The sequence below is a fragment of the Hordeum vulgare genome, chromosome 1H (assembly GCF_904849725.1).
Source record: "Hordeum vulgare subsp. vulgare chromosome 1H, MorexV3_pseudomolecules_assembly, whole genome shotgun sequence".
Taxonomy (NCBI): domain Eukaryota; kingdom Viridiplantae; phylum Streptophyta; class Magnoliopsida; order Poales; family Poaceae; genus Hordeum; species Hordeum vulgare.
Genome location: NC_058518.1, coordinates 16,289,710 through 16,310,366, shown reverse-complemented (window position 1 = coordinate 16,310,366; position 20,657 = coordinate 16,289,710). Strand labels below are relative to the sequence as shown.

Below are 20,657 nucleotides of genomic sequence, written 5' to 3'. Positions count from 1 at the left end.
GTAATTTCCATTCCTTTATGTAAAGAAACCATTAAGCAAAGAAATGACTACATAAATGATACGTATTGCATAAATGGAAATATTGTTTCTTATCATAGATCTGGTACAGAAATAATGCCTCCTGCTTGCTTCAAATTTGTTGCGTATGTGCGTCCTGTATGAGTTGGAAGTATGCATTAGCATACCATATCTAATATATATAACTCAATTCTGTTTTCTGTAATGTGCAGCCTTCTCTTTTCTTCGGTAAGGTACAGCTCAATCTCACTTTCTGCATATGTTATCTTTTTTTCTCTTCCAGATCTAGCCTGCACTGTCCAGGTTGTATGCTTTTGTTGATATTTCTGCCAGGTAATGCTCTTTCCCCCATTCTGTTATGCAAGAAAAATATAAAGAAGATTCAAGTGAGCGTTCTTCATGGGGTTTCTTGTATGTATGTTGTTGTTCAAGGGTTGTACTGTAAATCCATTCAAGTAAAGAAACCTGTTGCCCACCTTATTTCTGCCAGCAAACAAGCCTTTCTATCTTGCTTATGTTTACTGCTTAATGTAAAACTGCCATATGTCTCCATTATATTTTGTATGTTTCTAATGTTTTATCGTTCGAAATGACAGGATGTTCTACAATACGGCTACTCGGAAGTAGAGGGAAGAAGATGCTTTGTGTCTCATTTTAATTTAAATCCATGTGATAGATCAAGTTTTGCGTGAACTTTTTGGACATGACTTGTTGGTCTTAGGTGTGTAGAGTCGACAGATGATGTATATTATATTTTCTGTGATACGTGGTGCAGAAATGAGGATGTATTTCATTTGTAAATATTATATTTTAGCTTGCATTTCATCACGTCATTCCTTATCTCAGAAACGTGATTTTTTGGAGCTGAACCTTTTGAAATAAGGACTCAACAAAATCCAGTTAGACTTTTTGAGCCAAATAAATTTTGTATTGATTATGGTATTAGATTAAATGGACCAAATTTGATTATGTCCTTGAAAATAAATGGACCGAATTGGTTGTGGACTTACAAAAAGGAATGGGCCAATCAATTAGGTTGGGCCCATTGGGCCCAAGTAGAACTGGCTTGAAAATGAGGCCACGTAGGATCCTATGTCATCGCATGTGCCACTTCAGCATGCCATGCCAGATATTACGTGGGCTCTCACGGGCCACGTAGGCGTGCCATGTAAGATCATGCGTGGCTTAGGTACTTACCCTTGACCAAATTTTTTGTCAAAGATTTAATGACCATAACATTTTTGTCATAGATCTCATGACCAAAATATCACAAAGGTCAAGTTTCTTCATTCTTGAGGCCAACTGTTGACGTTGTAAATTTGGTCAAAAAAAGGTCAATAAACGACAACAATGACGAATCAATGACCAATATAGGGAGTCATAATTGACCTTATTTCTTGTAGTGTTGGTCTGATCAAACCCAAACGCTCCTGCTCATCGAGTTGCCTCTTGATGAGTTCCTTCAATTCTTCTGGACCCAGCTTGTACGGCCGTTTGCACACTGGCTCTGTGCCTGGCTCAAGCTCAATGACGAACTCAACTTCACGGTGCGGAGGCATGCCTGGTAGCTCTTCAGGAAATACATATTGATATTCGCAGACTACTGGAACTTGCTCAATAGGATTGATCTCACCCTTTTCATTCAAGGAGAACAAATGGATTGTATCATCGCGCGCCGCGAATATAATCACATCCTCCGAAGAGTGGGTAAGCTTCACTTCTTTAGCTGCACAATCAATTGACGCCTTGTTCATGGCCAACCAGTCCATACCAAGGATCAAATCAATGTCGGAATTGCCCAAGACAATTGGAGACGCCGGAAAAGAATAACTGCCTATCTTGACAGAAGCATCCGGAACCCTCATGTACGAACTCATGCGCATGCCCGGAGAAACCACATGGAAGGGACTATCCAAATGAATTGCAGGAATATCATGCTTAGCTAAGAAAGGCTTGGAGATGAAGCAATGCGAAGCACCAGAATCAAATAAGACATTAGCAGGAATATCATTGACGAGGAGGTTACCCATGATCACATCAGAGGAGTTGTCTGCTTCAGCTGCATTCACCATGTTGACTCGAGCTGATCTGGGGTTGAATTTGACAAGAGCGTTGCTTGGAGGCTTGTCTAGAGGAGGAGGCGGCAGACGGAGCTGAGAAGTACATTTGTTGGCATAGTGACCCTTCTGCCCACATTTGTGACAAGTGACATCTGCTAGCAGCCGGAACTAAGTCTGAGGAGGCCCTTGCTTCTGATGATGGTATCTCTGCTGGAAGCCAGGGTTGGGTGGGTGGGAAGAACCATGTCCACCTGAGTGCTTCAGCTGCTGTGAGTGCCGAGGAGGAGGAGGAGAAACCCAAAACTTCTGTTGCTTCTGAACCACCTGAGTCGAGGAAGAGCTGGAATCTCTAAAGCGCTTCTTGGAGTTCTCCACCCTAAGCAAGGCTGCCTCTGCTCTGAGAGCTAAGTTGTAGAACTTGTCAAACTCCTCAGGATCGTGCAAAGCAAGTGCTAACTGCAAATCCTCATTTAAGCCACCCCTGAACTGATAGATATTGCTCTTCTGATCCGGGGCATCCTGCAATGCGTAACGGGCCAGCTCGTGGAACTCGACATTGTACTTGTACACAGAATTGCTGCCCTGCTTCAAACGCCTGAACTTCTCACGCATCTCCTCAACAAAACTGGAAGGGATGTAGTGGGACCTGAAGTCACGACAAAACTCGTCCCAAGACATCACCCTGCCACCTCTGGAGTCCTTAAGCTGCTGCCACCAAATAGAAGCCTGTCCCTTCAACTGAAACGTTGCAAACTTGACATAGTCCTCCGGACGCACATTGCTACACTCGAAATGCTTGTTCATATCGCGGATCCAATCTTCCGCATCAAACGGTTGGTCGCAAGAAGTGAACGTCTTAGGCTGGTTTGACAGAAACTGACTCAGATTGGCGAAGTGATTGCCACCCTGCTGGAAATTGCCCTGCTGATGATTGGCTCTCTCCTGGATCAACTGCAATAGCATCTGAGTGTTTGCATTAGTAGCTGCCATCATCGCCTGCCAGGCCTCTGCAGGAGGAGGCGGCAGTGGCGGTGGAGGAGGAGGTGGTGGAGGCGGCACATCCTCACGCGCTCGGGTCGGACGAGTCGATGGAGCCATCCTGAAGACAGACATCATATTAGTCCACATAATAATTGAAGATATTGCTGAATTAAAAGACAGGATATCTGAATAGAATTTAGCATTGCACTCGAGCAACATATCAAGAGTGCATCCTCAAAGTAAGAGACGACAAAATTCCGATAAGGACCACTGCAAACAAGTGTGAGCTAGATGTGCTCGGAACAAACATATGACCGAGATTTACCAAACCTCAATCAAGCGTCTGTAGGAAGATAGTCCTCTAAGGTACTACTAGATATCCCACCTATGAATTCCCGAAATAACTGGTCATGCAATCAGGTACACGGATACAAGGAGTATTTCACACAACTCCTAAACTAACCCGTCACCTGTATCACATCCTTCAACACACAACCAGCATCTCGGACCTTCATCTACAACAGATCCTCGTGATCACAACGATACCAAGTGTGGTAATACCCCCGAACAATCTACACCAGTACTGGGGACATCGGGGTTATCTCACCACTACCCGTATTGAAGCAATAACGAACACCCTCCGTTCTTAGATACTCAGAAATCTGAATGATGGCGATGTGCGCGATAATCCCTGGAGCTCAACTCCCCTGATACTTAGAGCAGATAGGAGGCACCAGGACATGATTCCGTCACATCGAAATCATATAGATTTCACAAATACCCGCGTGATCCTAAAAAAATTTTTGAGCGAGAAAAGGAGTAGAATTAAAGATTTCCTAAGACGGGAACCTCACCAGAGCATAGAAGAGGAGAAAAAAGAATCCTACTCTTCGATATAACTAAGACTCAAAACATTTTATAGACTCGACTCGGCCAAGTACGATCACACAAAGGCTCCTATGGTCGTAAGGCTCTGATTACCAACTTGTAACGACCAAGATGCGGTCCTTTCCGATCTGGAGTCGAGGCTCCCGAATAGGAAAGAATCGCATCTAAGCGTTTCGCAAGCAAGTAACATAGCATAAATAATAATAAAAGTAGACAATTCGGGATTCAACTGTCTTCTTATTAATAACTCAAAGTACATCACAGATACAACCAAGGTAGTTTCGCTACAGACTACGAAACATGGAAATGCTATGCTACCCTGCCTCCTGGCCCACGATCACGACCACGCCTCAGTCCTCTGGATAGTTCACGTAGAGGCGGTCTGTCTCCTCGTCGTACTGCCATGCCAGCTGGGTGCCGTTGGGATCATCTGTCTCTGGGGTACCTGTACCTGTTGGGGAGTTTCGGAGGAATCCGTGAGCCACGGTGACTCAACAATCTAAGACCTTGGTGCCAAACTAGTCATGTTATTAGGTAGGATAAGGGTGAAGTGTATCAGGCTGCAGCATCCTAAGCTTGATTAAGTGGCTAACTTACGCAAAGTAATTGTGAAGGTGGTCTACACTAGCGGTCGGGTTTACTTGATCACTAAGTGATCCTAATCACCTACCTACGGCATTCATAACCCCACCGTGTTCCCGGTCGAAGAGAGATCTTCGAAGGGACAGTCACGGTTACGCACGCAGTTGGCAATTTTATTAGCTTATGTTTAAGTTCTCTAATACCAGATGTTAACAAAATATTCCAAGTTGCCACATAACCGTGGGCACGGCTTTCCGAAAGATTAAACCCTGCAGGGGTGCTCCAACTAGTCCATCACAAATGAACACAGGCTGCAAAGGCATCCTCTATCACGAATCTCGTGATCTCGTCGGATTCCTTAGAGGAAAACCTCAACTCTGGGGGAAACCAAAGCTTCACTGGGATTCCTATACGCAAGATATACCGCTAAGGTAAGACAAGGCTAGCAGGACCTCCCGACGTGTCGACGGCCCTGATAAGAGCCGCGTATCTCAGTCTCAGGACACGCCGGATGAGCGATGGTTACCACGCCAAAACACCGAGTTGCCCCGGGGAGTGTAATAAGCTGCTCTGGGTTGGACCAACACTCATGAGGAGCACTGGCCCGGGTTGTTGATTAAAGTCCTCGGGGTAGCTACTCCCTATGCAGATTATTATTAAGTTATTAGCAAATTAACACCAATGTTGGGACCTGCCGGACAAGCCTTAGCACTACTCGATTTATCAAGGTGGTCCCCATAACAACCCCGAATGTGTTAGGAGCGATCATTATGGAATCAAACACCGGTAACCGGTAACTAAGGCGGCAATAACGGAACAAAGCACCCGGCAAAAGGCTAGGCCTCCCGTCATTTACCAAGTATATAGGTGCATTAATTAAATAACAGAATTTAATATAATGATATCAAGCTCATGTTATCACATGAGTCGAAGCACCTGCATCTAGCAACACTAACATTAGTAGCTGAGCAAAGCCTACTTAGCCATACAAGTTTTGCTAGGAAGGGGAACAGTGTTTGGGTTCATGGCATATCAAGAGGCAATTTAATTCAGTGGTAGGCAGCGAGCAATAATACATGGAAACGCAAACTAGCATAACAAGTCTAGATATGGAATCAAGGTCATATCATCTTGCCCGTGATATCCTCATCTTGGAATGGTTCTGGATCATCCTGCACGTACTCTCCTGACTCCACGTATTCGTTCTCCGATCCCGGTGCTACCCAACATAAGAATAGCAACCAATGAACAGCAGAACCACAAGATGCAACAATTACATGATGCATGAGAGAAAATTGAGCATGCACCACTATTTCTATCACTAGCACAAGCAAAATAAAGTACTGCAAGTTTCTGGACAGAACTGTACACTCAGCTATTTTGACATGCATGAGGATGGCATGAACAGATGCGGCTCGTGAAAACGATGCAAAACCATATAAAGAACATTGCAAACGGAGCTACGGATCAACGGGAATCAACGAGACAAGATATGAAGCTCTACGTGGAAGATTCAACACCATACCCACAATTGGCACAAATCTGGTATTCCCAGGTTGCCAAGACATGTAACAACCCAACATGAATGTATTGGAGCAAGGAAGAACACCACAACATCAACTAAGCACACACATTGATCAAAATGACTATACTACATAATCTGCCACAATCTGCATCTTAGCTCTTTGGGGGCTACATGCCTCCAAACATGAAAAATAATATATGTGGCTGTTTCCCACCAAGAACACTACAAGCACCAGCAAGAATCACAGCAAAAGGTATTAAACTCTAGAAGATACAAGGCCACAAACTTTCCCAAAACCATCAGATTTCTGCACCTGAGTTTCTGTCTTTGTTCTGAAGCTTTTTGACAGCAATCAAAACACAACCTACTGGAATCCAAATGATTTGAAATTTCGCAGGGAGCTTCACAAACATATCAGGTTCAGAATCCTAGCACTGAACTAAGGCTAGTTCTCAACAGAATGACCAGCACATCCTCATATATAGGGGAAGAAAATGTTTCCAGAAATCTCAGACTTAGTGAAATTCCAGATTTCACTAAGCTGGATTTTTTTCAGCCACATGCCCACTTTGTCTAGGCATAGTTTGCACACAAATGACACCAAGTGATAAATGACACCACTATGGTGTAGAGCAAAACCCCTACTAGTACCACACTAAAAATCATGCCCTTGGGCTCCACCTATTCCATGGAATCAAAGATCAAACTTGCAACAAATCTGAATATGTCAACTCCACAAAGTTTCCCAATGGCAAAAGTAACTTCACCACTGGATTCCTTGGGAGTTTCTACCCTAAGATCATATATAAAATGTGGGCACCTACTTGGGACAAGTGACCACAAATTTAAGGGAGAGAGAACTACTTCAAATCTTGCCTAGGGAATGGGCATCATTCCATGTAGTTCCTACTAGAACAACAACTACAAAGGTGGAGCTCATGTGCACAATGACAAAGTGACATGGGGGTTTGAACCACGTGTTTGTGTCATGCACATCAACTTCACAACCACTTCTACTAAGCTATCCACACATACAAATCACCATGCCCTCTCACATATGGACATGTGAAGGTGCATAGCTTTGCTTGCAAAGGTGGGGTGTCCCACACACACACATCCACTCCACTACACACATCAAAACATGTTCTTGGACAACACTAAATATTGCATCTATTTAGATCACTCAAGTAGGGAGTTCATCCACCACAAACACATGCTCACAAACTTAGATGTACATGAACTACGTTCATGTGGGGGTGTTCCTCACACCACATGCACCACAAGATATATATGCACTCAAAACCTATCACACTACACCATATAAGCATGACACTAGTGCATCTACACACTCACTTAGGCTAGCTTCACCACACACTCACATTCATACAACCATGCATACACACATATGAACACATACACCACACTCACATATCTTACCTACACCACTACAACTTCTGGTCAGGAAAAGGAAAACAAGATGCACTCCTTTATGCCTATTATTTAGGCACAAGGTGTAACAGCAAAAAGCAAAGTAAAATTAAAAGAAAGAAAGGGAAAAAATTAAAAGGGCAGGCCTGGGATTCAAACCCAGGGCCTCCTGATTGCTGGCCTATGGTGCAACCACTCTGCTACTGTCATGGTTTTGACAGAGAAAGGGGCACATAGCTAGTTGACCCTCTGCTACTGCTTCTACTAACGAACAGGGAAATAAAACCCAAAAAGGGGCGGTGCACCACCGGGGACTCGAACCCAGCACCTCTCGATGACCAACAGGAGTCCCTACCACTGCGCTACTGCAGCGACATCTGACAGAGGAAGGTGCACAAACAAGGTATACTGCTGACACAGGAAGGGGCGCACCGGCGTTAGGGAGTCCGACGGGACTGTCTCGCCGTTGCTGCTACTACTACTGCGCCAAGGGGAGAGCCCCTACACAGATCGCTACAAGGGGGGGGGAGAAGCCCCTTCTAGGACGCAACCCTAACGCACACAAGCCCACAACACACCCAACATACATCTAGGGCGCCGGATCTCTTCCTGGCAGAAACTACTCCGGCGAGCTCCTGCTCGGTCTAAGCGGCAAGAAGGAGGGAGGAAGGAGGGAGGAGCTCCTGCTCACCTAGGGGAAGGAGGAAGGGCGCCGATCGATGGAGAAGTCGCTGGAGGGGAAGAAGATCGCTGATGAACAAGCCCCTGTCGATGAACCGAAGCAGAGGAACAGGGAGGGATTCCACCGAGAGCGCGGCGTTGACGTGGAACTGCCCGTGGATGAGGTTGCTCCGTGGCCTTCCCGAGGACGGGAATGGAGCGCGGGATCCTACTCCGTGCCCCTGGACATGGCCGCCGGCGCTGCTCGACGTAGACGGCGGGGTAGACGCGGCGGGTTGAACTCTCTCTCTCTCTCTGCTACTCGTACAAAGGCTTACCAGAGGGGGAGGAAGAAGAAGAGAGAAGGTGGCAACGCACTGGAGGAAGGAGAGGTAAACCTAGGGAAGGAGGAAGGTTCCTTGCGTCTTATATTACCTCGGGGAGGGCGCTTGACCACTGGATCGCGCTGTGGAGGAACGGGAGGAGGAGATGCAGTCATACAGAGATGACGTCGAGAGGAGGAAGAGAGGGACGCGGTATTGGGCTAGCGCACAGGACAGGGGGAAGATGGGCCTCTCTGGGTGGGAGGAAGCCCACCAGAGCGACACATAAGAGAAAAAAATAAACTCTGGCTATTTCCTATTTAACTAAAGCATAGAGAAAAGAAAAAGCCCACAGGTCTAACTACTGAATATTAATTCAAAACAAAAATGCCCCTGGATCTGAAAATACATGAGCTATTTAAATAAAATGCAAAAGCAAATTTATGGGGCAATTAAATAAATACAAAACAGCAATTATAATAATTGTTTTGTGATTTATTGCACCTTTAGAACACCTAACAAAACACCAAATCTTGCACAACATAATACCCACAATATTCAGTAAACATAGGACGTTTTAAAACCAGGTAAAGAGCAAGTGAAATTTTGAGCTTGGGAATAAAAGAGAGGAAAGGTTTGAAACTAACAAGGGGGGGGGGTTGAAAATAATGGCAAGCACCACACTCCACTACTTCACACCACATCATCACATGTGCATCAACACATGAAATCACAAGATCACAAAATCACACCTAGCAAGATCACATGCAATCATGACATAGAATCATAAGGTATGGCAAGGATGGTATGGCATGGATGCATGCATGCAAAAGAAGAATACAAGGTGACACATGAAATCATACATGCATAGATAGCTCTCATGACAATGTCAAGGTGGTCCCACATGGAAGGTTACAGAAAGGGAAAGCTTTACACTTGGGGCACTACATCCACGCCCCGCCCCGGCCTAAGCCGGCCACCCGGCCGCTGTTTAAGGGTTGGGTTTGAGGGTTCTAGTCGTTGCCCCTGTTTTTCAACCCTTAAAAGTGCCAAAAACTGGCACTTCTCAACGCTTAAAACTGCTTTGAGGGTTTGAGGGTTCTACAAGAAATGCTCTAACAGCTTCCATGCGGTCGCTCCTTCAACCACGAAGATAGCTAGCGGCTTCACAGCTTGTGCGCTAACTAACTTATCCATGCAAAGTACTCCCTCTGTAAACTAATATAAGAGTGTTTATTACTAAAGTAATATTCTAAATGCTCTTATATTAATTTACGGAGGAAGTAATTAACAACTAACTACATGCACGCCCCTTAAGTAGCTAACAACTTCCATGCGGTCGCTCCTTCACCCACGAAGATAGCTAGCTAGATGACCTGGCCAATCTCTAGCCAGTAACATGATATCCAGACATGCACGTCCACACATGTTAAAATTAATTCCAACATTTTTCCTCCTAATCTTGACACGGTGACTCACCAAAATTTTCATGGATGACACCTTTACAGTACGAGGCTCCAGTCCATCTCATCATCGACGCCGTCGCAACGCCGAACTTGGCATGCATCACCATCATGGCGTTGACTACGCCATCGCAGCAGCGGTCGCCACGCCGTCCTGCCGCAACAGCAACTGTTGTTGGCTTTGCACCAACTCTCTATGGTGATGATGGCATCGCCCCATCATCGTCGGCATCACACCGACCGGAGTGACAGCATCACGCCGCCATACACTATCTTAGCGACATATCACCGCCTCACCTTGTAATGGCATCTCACACTATTAGAAAAAACCCTAGCAGTAGCGCGGGTTTTGGAACTATCAATAGCATGGGTGCACGTGGTACTGCTACGACGCTATAGCTAACTGCTTGTCCAGCGCTACTGTTAAAGTTTACAGCAGCGCCCCTTAGATCAAGAGTATGGAGCCATTTTGTATATATATATATATATATATATATATATATATATATATATATATATATATATATATATAGTATTTAGACACGGTTACACATATTAATATACAACATCAATAATTATTGTGTCAGCAACTATATTTAGATTAAAGTGGATGGATGTAAGTGTTCATGTTGAAGAAGAAAATGTGATGTTGCCAATCACAACATCATTATTTTCCTCTAATTCAACTTAATCACTTGCATTCATCCACTTTAATCCAATATATCACATATAACTCATCATCATCTTACTCATTTTACAACTCACCATCATCTTAATCATACTAAGTTAAAATCTCCTAAAACAGAAAAACATCATAATAATCATCATCTTAATCGATCGTGCCAAGTTAATATAAATCAGAAAAACTTCTCTTCCATAGGACCTAGTCCTCTCTCCTAGGTAAACTGTCATAAAATAGAATAACATCTATGTCTGTGTGATGAAACAGAGAGATCCAACGGTCTCTTACTTGTGACTGGCGATCCTTCTTTATTTCTCTCCATGCTTCAATTTGGAGTCTTTTTTATTTACGCTGAGTCGAGTATGGAGCATCGAACTGAGCCCTCAATGGGTTTTTAATTGTCATATGACCTTTGTCGTGCATCAACAGAGGCACTACATCATTTGACAGTTGTTGTTGAAGAAGATAATAATAACCTAGTTAGAAATGTAATAAACATCATTTATGCAATAGTAGAGTGTACTTAATTAGCAAACTCTTACCAAGATATTTCGGCGAATGTCATCCGCCCTCAACCTATGCACTAATGGCATGTAAAATGTATAATTTGGACCAACTCCCAAATTATATGTGAAGTTCTCCCTACCAACCAGGACAGCAACAATAAAGTGGATAATAACATCCTTCTCCTCCCAAGTTAGATGTGATCCATAAGTGTAGTGTGTCGTGTCAATTAATTTCCGTAATTCACTCGAAGAAACGAAGTAAGCTGTAAATTATAATTTAACAAATTTAGTATGAATGAACATCAACTATTTTTAAATATATAATGCAAATTATTTGACAAACTCACATGGAGGTCAAACAGGAAGTATATCGACATCCACCCACATGCGATGCTACCTTTGTTATGATCTTCAGGACGAAGATCGAAGGTTATATCCATTCCCCATTGAAATCCATATGCCTTGCAAAGAGCTTTCCAATTTGAGCATCCTAATTCTATATTATTTACTGCATCCATTACTTTGATCAGAAATATGTGACCATGTTTAGTCCCGAGGTTAGCTCTCCTTGTCTCCATACTCTCGTGGTCTTTAAAACCGAGCCTCTCCAACACATACCTTCTTGCATGACAAGGGAGGAACTAGTCGAATTGTATAAAACAGAAATTATACGTTGAAGCAAACAAACAAAAGTCATGCTTAATTACGAAAAAATACTTTTTTTGTTGCGTACCACACAAACATCGAAGGTCTTGTCAAGCTTGATGGTGAAGAACCCATCGTCTCGCACGTGAGGCTGCGTGTCGCACAAACCCCGATCATTGCTGCAGTAATCACACTGAGGGATCCTATCGTCGTGAGACATTTCTTGTGTTCATGATTCAAAAATTGGGCAAGATCATTATTTGAATAAGAAAAAATGAGCGCGTGAAATTTACCGGAACGGAAATGAATCAACATTCCGGCCGTGTAATAACATACACACATGTCCAATCGCAACATCATATTTTCCTCTAATTCAACTAGGTCACTTGCATGCATCCACTTTAATCAAATATATGACATATAAATCATCATCATCTTACTCATTTAATAACATACACACATATTAAAATTCAATATCGGATATCTTTCGGTTATTCGAGGCTTTCCTTAACTCTCATACCTCATGGTGTATATATGTTTGCGGAAACTTTCTCACACTAATAGTTCGACCGTCGGTGATGGGAGCTTCTGCTTTCCTATCCTTGCACATTATACCAAGGTATATATCGGAAGAAGAGAAGGAGGAAGCGTCCACCACGACAACAGTCGGGATTCCTCAATCAAGAACACACATGGAAGTCGTACAAGGAGCAATGACGGACCGAAAAATAACCAATATTATCATATAATATCACTAATACAAATCCAGTTGATGTCTCACGGCGCAGGCGGTGGCAACCTAATGATAAGGAACCATCACCGGATCATAGCTCGGATGATATCCCTGAAGAACCTGCCAGGTATTGGAGAACCTGGCATCCAACGCAGCCATGTAGCGACGGACGTGCTCGTCCTCCTCCCTGACACGGTGATGTACCACCTCTGTGGGCCCCAGCTCCCTCGACACGATAGTGGCCCACGCGACCGCCACCAAAGAAGCTTCGGGTCGACGACGAGACCTGGATTCCTCAGCAAGGTGCGCGTCCCCGAAGGTAGCACCTTCCAATGCCAACCCGATGGAGCCCAGTCCCGGACATGGCGCCTATCAAGCAGGCTCTCGTCGACCACTCGACGACGAGGATGCGGGTCGGGCATCATCGACGTCGAGAAAAATTTCTATGAGAAACTTTTCTTATTGTTTAATGTTTTACTTTCTAGTTATCATTTGTACAACAATCATCGCATTTGAATTTAGCTAGCGCCCACTACCTATTTTTCTCAACATGCAAGTATGACACTGAATATACAATAATAAAACCCAATGTATATATTTTTCAAATATTCCCGCAACAACGTTCGGGGCATAAGCTAGTCCCTAGCAAGAATCCTAGCAAGAACCCTAGGCGTCGGGATGTCTCACTAGAGGCTTGGGTCGGTGTCAGGGTCGGGGCAGGGGTCAAGGTTGTCGGGATCGAGGTCGGGGTTGGGGCCGGGGTCGAGCTCGGGGTCGGGGGGTCGGGGTCGAGGTCGGGGTCGGGGCCAGGGCGAGGTCGCCGAGGAGGACCTGTGACGGCGGCGGCGCAGAGTGGAGAGGAGAGAGTAAGGAGGGGAAAGGTAGGCAGTGAGGGGCGGGGTGACGGTGCAGAATGGAGAGGGAGAGAGTGAGGAGGGGAAGAGGGAGGGAGTGAGGGGCGGGGTGGCGGCATAGAGTGGAGAGGGAGGGAGTGAGGGGCGGCGGCTGCGCGGAGTGTGGAGAGGGAGAGAGGGAGAGAGTGAGAGAGAGGAGCGTGCGTGGGCGACGAAGACAATAAGTGCACGCCGCACTTAGCAGTAACGCGGGTCGGAAACACGCGCTACTACTATTCTGTTAGCAATAGCGCCGTTATCTAGGGCACGCTACTACTAAATCTAGCCTGTCGGAAATGGTGGGGCAATATTAGTAGTAGCATGTTTCTTAAAACAACGCTACTGCTAAGTATTTAGCAGTAGCAACTCTAGTAGACGCGCGCTACTGATATGTAGCAGTAGCGCCCTCTTTTATCCATCGCTACTGTTAATGTTCTGTGTATAAGGTTTTCCCTAGTAATGTCACTGTCGTTGTGGCAGCATCACACCGCCGTCTCCTCTTACTGCATCGCACCACAGCCACATGCTCAAAATTATTTTTTCCTAACAATCTTTTGAGCTATTCCTGTAAGTCTCACAAACAGCCCTAGGGTTTGTATTAGAAAAACACCCATGATACATATCAATCAACCCTAATTCCAAATAGATACTCTAGTGTCACCTCAAGTATCCGTGGATTTATTATACGACGTGCATCAAATAATTTGAGATTCATCATATTCAATCCAACATAAAGAACTTCAAAGATTCCCCCAAGATTTCTATCGGAGAATGTAATACGAAAACGTGCAATCCATCCCTATGCATAGATCCCCAAGGTCACCGGAATCCGTAAGTTAATTCCATAACATATATCAAGTGAACCAATATAATATCCCATTGTCACCACGGGTATCCACATGCAAGACATACATCAAGTATTCTCAAATACAATATTCAATCCAACATAACGAGATCTCAAAGGTAACGTTTCAATTCATCACAACAAGATAGCAAGGGAAGAACATCATACGATCCAACTATATTAACAAAGCCCTAATACATCAAGATCGAGACATCCCAAGAACATGAGAGAGATACATTGAACAAATAGCTACTAGTACATACGCTCAGGCCCAAGGGTGAACTATTCCCTCGTCGTCATTGTCTCCGCCTGGATGATGAAGGTGGCGATCGGAGATGATTTCCCCTCTCAGACGGGGTAGTGAAAAGGCTCCAGTTGGGTTTTTCATTGATACCGAGAGTTCCAGCAGTGGAGCAGGAGTTCTCTGTTTATTTTTTAGGGTTTCTTTATATATATGATTCTTTGGCATTGGAATCAGGCTAAACGGAGCCACGTGGGGCCCACAAGCCATCAGGACACGATCTGGGGGTGGCCACGTTCCATTGACTTGTGGACCGCTGGTAGCTCCCCTTTGGTGGTTCTTCGCTCCAATATTGCTCTTATGTTCTAGAAAAATCGTTAAAATTTTTCGGGAAATTCTGAGAAACTTTCATTTTCTCCACATAAAACAACACCATGGTAATTCTGTTGAAAACAACGTCAGTCCGGGTTAGTTCTAAATAAATTACAAAAGGACATCAAAGCCATGTAACAATATTTTAAACATAGGTGAATATGACATGAATACTTCATAAATTATCGATAGATTGGAGACATATGGGACGACCGTTTGGCATATCTAAAAAAATGAGCAAATCCAAACTCATCCACCCATGCCCTCTGTTCGTCATTCAGCGGTTGGAAAATTCTGTAGTAATTAACCTAGTTGTAGTCTAAACGTACACGTGTGTCCTAATTTGGTTAGTTTTGCAAACCGAGTAGGATTAGTAGTAGTATTGCAAACCGAGTCGGTTTGAAGTAGGCCTAGCTTAGCAATATATATACGTATACCCCTGTGTAGTCTTTCTACCAGAAAAACGAAAAGCAATACAAAGCAAAGGCACGACACGAGCCTTTAGCCATCAAATCCATCAATCAGTTTTATTCGTGTCGCTAGTTACGCAAGTTCCGTCAAGTAGCCGGCCGAAGCAAGAATCGCGTAGGCACGCCTGTACAGCTGCATACGCACGTTCAAAAGCCAACAATTGGTATCTAGAGCCTCGACGATCTATGATCTACGATAACGGACAGCGACGCTGAGTCGGTCAAGTCCAGCAAGGGCGGTGCCAAGGCGAACAAGAACGGCGATAAGGTGAAGAAGGGCGTCAAGTCAGCAACCAGTGGTGGAGGAACGAGCGGCGCCAACATCCAGGCACATCGCAACATCCCCATCCAGTACCCGATGCTCACCGACGCTAACTACGGCGTGTGGGCGGTGAAGATGAAGATTATTCTCCGAACCCTTCGAGTGTGGCAGGCAATCACGGGCGACGACGTCGATGACGAGTCCGACGAAGGTGCCATGGCCGCCATAGCCCAGTCCGTGCCAGATTCCATGCTAATGACATTGGCGGAGTTTGAGACGGCAAGGGAGGCGTGGAACGCACTCAAGGAGATGAGGATCGGAGAAGATCGCGTCACCAAGGCTCGGGCACAAGTGCTGAAGCGCCAATTTCACAAATTGCAGATGGAGGAAACTGAATCGCTGAATGACTACGCCATGCGTCTTACTACTTTGGTGGGAGAGATCCGCGCGCTTGGTACAAAGCTCGATGAGACCGAGATCGTGGAGAAGGTTTTCAGTTCAGTCACTGATAAATTCACGTACATCATCGGCACACTCGAGCAGCTTTACGACATCGACGACATGACCATAACGGAGGCGATCGGACGATTGCGGACATGGGAAGAGAATACTTGTGGCTGTCGGAAAGGCAAATGAGGAGGTAGTGACCAACTCATGTACTTGCGCGCAGATTGGGAGGCCCCAAGTAGCAAAGGAGGGCGTGACGGTGGCGAAGGCTCAAGCAACACGAAGGGCGATGGACAAACCGGAAAAGGCAAAGGAAAAGGCAAACCACAAGGTCGTGGTAAGGCGGGCCAATCTAAAGAGCAGAAACCACGGAACTTGGACTTGTCCGAGGTCAAGTGCTATAACTGCAATAAGATGGGTCACTTTGCGAAGGATTGTCCAAAGCCTAACAAGAGGGAGATCAAGGCAAATTTGGCAAAGCAGGAAGACGAAGGTCCAGGTCTTCTGATGGCCGAAGTTTGTGATCTCGCTGAAACGGTGGTTGTGAAACCAAGCCGGAAGGTGCTACTTCATGAGGAAAAAGTGACACCAAAGTTATCCGGTGATCAGAACGTGTCGTGGTATCTCGACACGGGTGCCAGTAACCACATGACGGGGTGCAAGGAGAAATTCCTCGAGCTGGAATACGATGTTGAAGGCTCGGTCAAGTTCGGTGATGGTTCAGCTGTGGAGATTTGTGGGCAAGGATCTATCCTCTTTGAGGGTCTCACACGCGAACATCGCATACTCACCGGAGTGTACTACGTCCCACGGCTGCGCAACAACATCATCTCTATTGGGAAGCTTGACGAGAATGGATGCAAGGTGAACATCGAGAGCGGAGTGATGACGATCTTTGACAACCTCCGAAACGTGCTAGCTCGTGTTAATCGCACACGGAATAGGCTCTATATCCTCAACCTTGATCAATCTCAACCGGAGTGTTGGCTTGCCAAGAGTGATGATGATTCGTGGTTATGGCATGCTAGATTTGGACACGTTAACTCTACGCCTTGAAGAAGATGTCAAAGATGGAGATGGTATCCGGGATGCCAGTTATCGACCATGTTGATCGAGTATGTGACGGGTGCTTGGTTGGAAAACAACACCGCAGGACATTCCCTGCTCAGTCTACCTATCGTGCAAGTGATGCACTCGAGCTGCTCCTTGGTGATCTATGTGGCCCTTTCACCCCGGCAACTCACGCTGGAAAGAAGTATTTCTTCCTTGTGGTAGACGACTACTCGAGATATATGTGGGTCGTTCTCCTACGGTCTAAAGATGAGGCGTTTGAAGCATTCAAGAAGCTGAAGGCTACAACAGAGATGGAACACAAGCTGAAGGTTCGCGCTCTACGGACAGATCGCGGCGGAGAGTTTACGTCGAATGAGTTCAACGACTACTGCGAGAAGATTGGCATAAAGAGGTTCCTCACGGCACCTTACACGCCGCAGGTGAATGGGGTCGTTGAAAGGCGCAATCGAACCGTCGTTGACATGGCAAGGAGTTTACTCAAGAGCAAGAACCTGCCGGGGATTTTTTGGGGAGAAGCTGTCTCGGCGGCGGTCTATCTTCTCAACCGGGCTCCAACGAAGGCGGTGATCGGAAAGACTCCGTATGAAGCAATTTACGGACGTAAGCCGAATGTGTCTCATCTACGGACATTTGGGTGCGTGGCACATGTGAAGACAGCGGAGCCACATCTCTCAAAGCTTGCCGATCGTAGCACCAAGATGGTGTTCATCGGATACGAAAGCAGTTCTGTCACCAAGGCATACCGTTTCTACGATCCAAAAACCAAGCGTCTACGGATTTCACGCGACGTCGTGTTTGAAGAAAACCAAGCGTGGAATTGGAGCGCCGCAGCCGACGATGCTCCAAACAGTAACATATTTGCAGTTGAATTTCCAACTCATGATGATGCAGGGGAGGATGTCCAGGTGGTTGGCAAGATGCCCAACCAAGGTGACCACAATGGTAGTGATCATCATGGTGCCGACACCGACGACGAGGCGCATAGGTCGTATGGAGATAGCGACAACGCCGCGCACGACACAGGCGGAGATCTCGACGACAACATCGACAACGAGGCGCATAGTGACGACGACAATCAAGATGATGGTCGTCACGGTCATGACGACTACGCCGACGACACGGATGTCGATGACACACCAGGGTCTCAGCCGTCTTCCTCAAGTGCATCAACACCGACACAATTTGTGTCGCCTCCTTCGCAAGCCACAACGGACTCCTCAGGGCCTCGTCGCTACAAGACCCTCAAGAAAGTCTACAAGTACACAAAGCCAGTTATGCTCGAGTACTCCGGACTATGTCTGTTCGGAGTTGAGGAGCCGGCGAACTTCGTAGAGGCGAGAAAAAGTCCTAGCTGGACGCACGCCATGGATGAGGAGAGAAGGCAATTGAGAGCAATGGCACGTGGACTTTGGTAACCCGACCTCCAAACCGAAAGACGATAGGTTTGAAGTGGGTTTACAAGTTAAAGAAGGACACACATGGTGCCATTGTGAAGTACAAGGCAAGACTCGTTGCAAAGGGCTACGTTCAACGTCAAGGAGTTGACTATGATGAGGTGTTTGCACCGGTTGCTCGAATCGAGACGATGAGAGTGCTCCTAGCTTTGGCAACACAAGAGGATTGGAAGGTTCATCATATGGATGTTAAATCCGCTTTCCTCAATGGCGATCTCACAGAAGAAGTGTACGTGGAACAACCCCTCGGCTACGAGAAGAAAGGCGAAGAAGGGAAAGTTTACAAGCTCAAGAAGGCACTTTATGGGTTGAAGCAAGCGCCAAGAGCTTGGAACTCAAAGTTAGACCGAAGTCTGGTCTCGCTCGGGTTCAAGAGATGTCCCCTCGAGCACGCAGTCTATACAAAGAACTCCAAAGGCTCAAACCTGCTAGTTGGAGTTTATTTCGACGGTCTGATTATCACCGCAGATAGCGTACAAGAAATTGAACGTTTCAAGGCGCAAATGAAGAACAAGTTTAGCATGAGTGGTATGGGATTACTCAGCTATTACTTGGGCATCGAAGTGAAGGAAAGCTCCGGAGATATTTCCCTATGTCAATCGGCTTACGCGGTCAAGTTATTGGACAAGTGTGGCATGTCAGATTGCTACGCGACACAAGTTCCAATGGACCAACGTCACAAGTTGAGCAAGCGTAGCTCAAATCCTCCGGTGGACACCATAATGTATCGAAGCGTTGTGGGCAGCCTGAGATATTTGGTGCATACCCGACCTGACTTGGCGTATTCAGTCGGGATCGTGAGTCGTTTCATGGAGAATCCGACAACCGAACACATGAGCGCGGTCAATCAAATTCTACGCTATGTGAAAGGTACCATTAATCTTGGTTGCACGTACAAAAAGGGAAAGGAAGGATTGATCCTTCGTGGATATTCAGATAGCGACATGGCAGGTGATGTTGATGACCGAAAGAGCACAACGGGCTTCATGCGAGGTAGAATACATAGCGGCAAGCACGGCGGCTTGTCAAGCAGTTTGGCTGAGAAGACTCCTAGCTATTCTTGCAAAGCGGGAGGTGCAGAAGGTGTCATTGAAGATCGACAACCAAGCTGCAATCTCATTGTGCAAAAATCCGGTTCATCACGAAAGGAGCAAGCACATAGATACCCGGTTCCACCACATCCGGGAGTGCGTTGAGGAAGGGATGATAGAAGTTCTGCACGTGAATACGAAGGACCAGCTTGCCGATATTTTCACCAAGTCCCTCGGTCGACAGAAGTTCATCGAGATGAAGAAGAAAGTCGGAGTGCAAGCAATGAAGACACATCAACAAGGTTAAGGAGGTGAATGTAGTAATTAACCTAGTTGTAGTCTAAACGTACACGTGTGTCCTAATTTGGTTAGTATTGCAAACCGAGTAGGATTAGTAGTAGTATTGCAAACCGAGTCGGTTTGCAGTAGGCCTAGCTTAGCAATATATATACGTATATCCCTGTGTAGTCTTTGTACCAGAAAAACGAAAAGCAATACAAAGCAAAGGCACGACACGAGCCTTTAGCCATCAAATCCAGCAATCAGTTTTATTCGTGTCGCTAGTTACGCAAGTTCTGTCAAGTAGCCGGCCGAAGCAAGAATCGCGTAGGCACGCCTGTACAGCTGCATACGCACGTTCAAAAGCCAACAAATTTCATGAACTTTGGGAGGCGCACACTTGAACGCAATAACCTGAATTTATTTAACAGGTTTTAATTACTATCAGCAAAACTAGTTATAATGAATGTGGATACCGATTGTATTTGTGAAGGCTATACATATCGGCCTATGATCAGTGATTTCCTTTTGTCCTACCATTTCGTGTTTCTCTTTGTTGCATCTATTTCCACCTCCATGTTATAATCCGCTCTTTCCGTCTCGGAGCTGGGACCACAATCCTGACACATTTCTTCTTTTTTCGCTTCTTCATCTCCTTTGCATGCTCAGTGTCGGAGCTTAGATCGTCTGTTCTTTCCTTCGACTTCCTCTTTCTTTCATACTGCTCGGTTTCTGACATATAATCTCTTCTTCCTTTTGAATTCCTATCCCTGGCAAACCTTTCACCCGTCGTAGA

At 45.6% G+C, this 20,657-nt stretch overlaps 1 long non-coding RNA gene across 1 annotated transcript; it reads left to right on the top strand.

The window, feature by feature from the left end:
- Positions 1-263: 263 nt before the first annotated feature.
- Positions 264-819, top strand: LOC123404949. Its single transcript, XR_006611939.1, has 2 exons — positions 264-351; positions 615-819. It is a non-coding gene; the product is annotated as an uncharacterized LOC123404949 (long non-coding RNA).
- Positions 820-20,657: the final 19,838 nt, after the last annotated feature.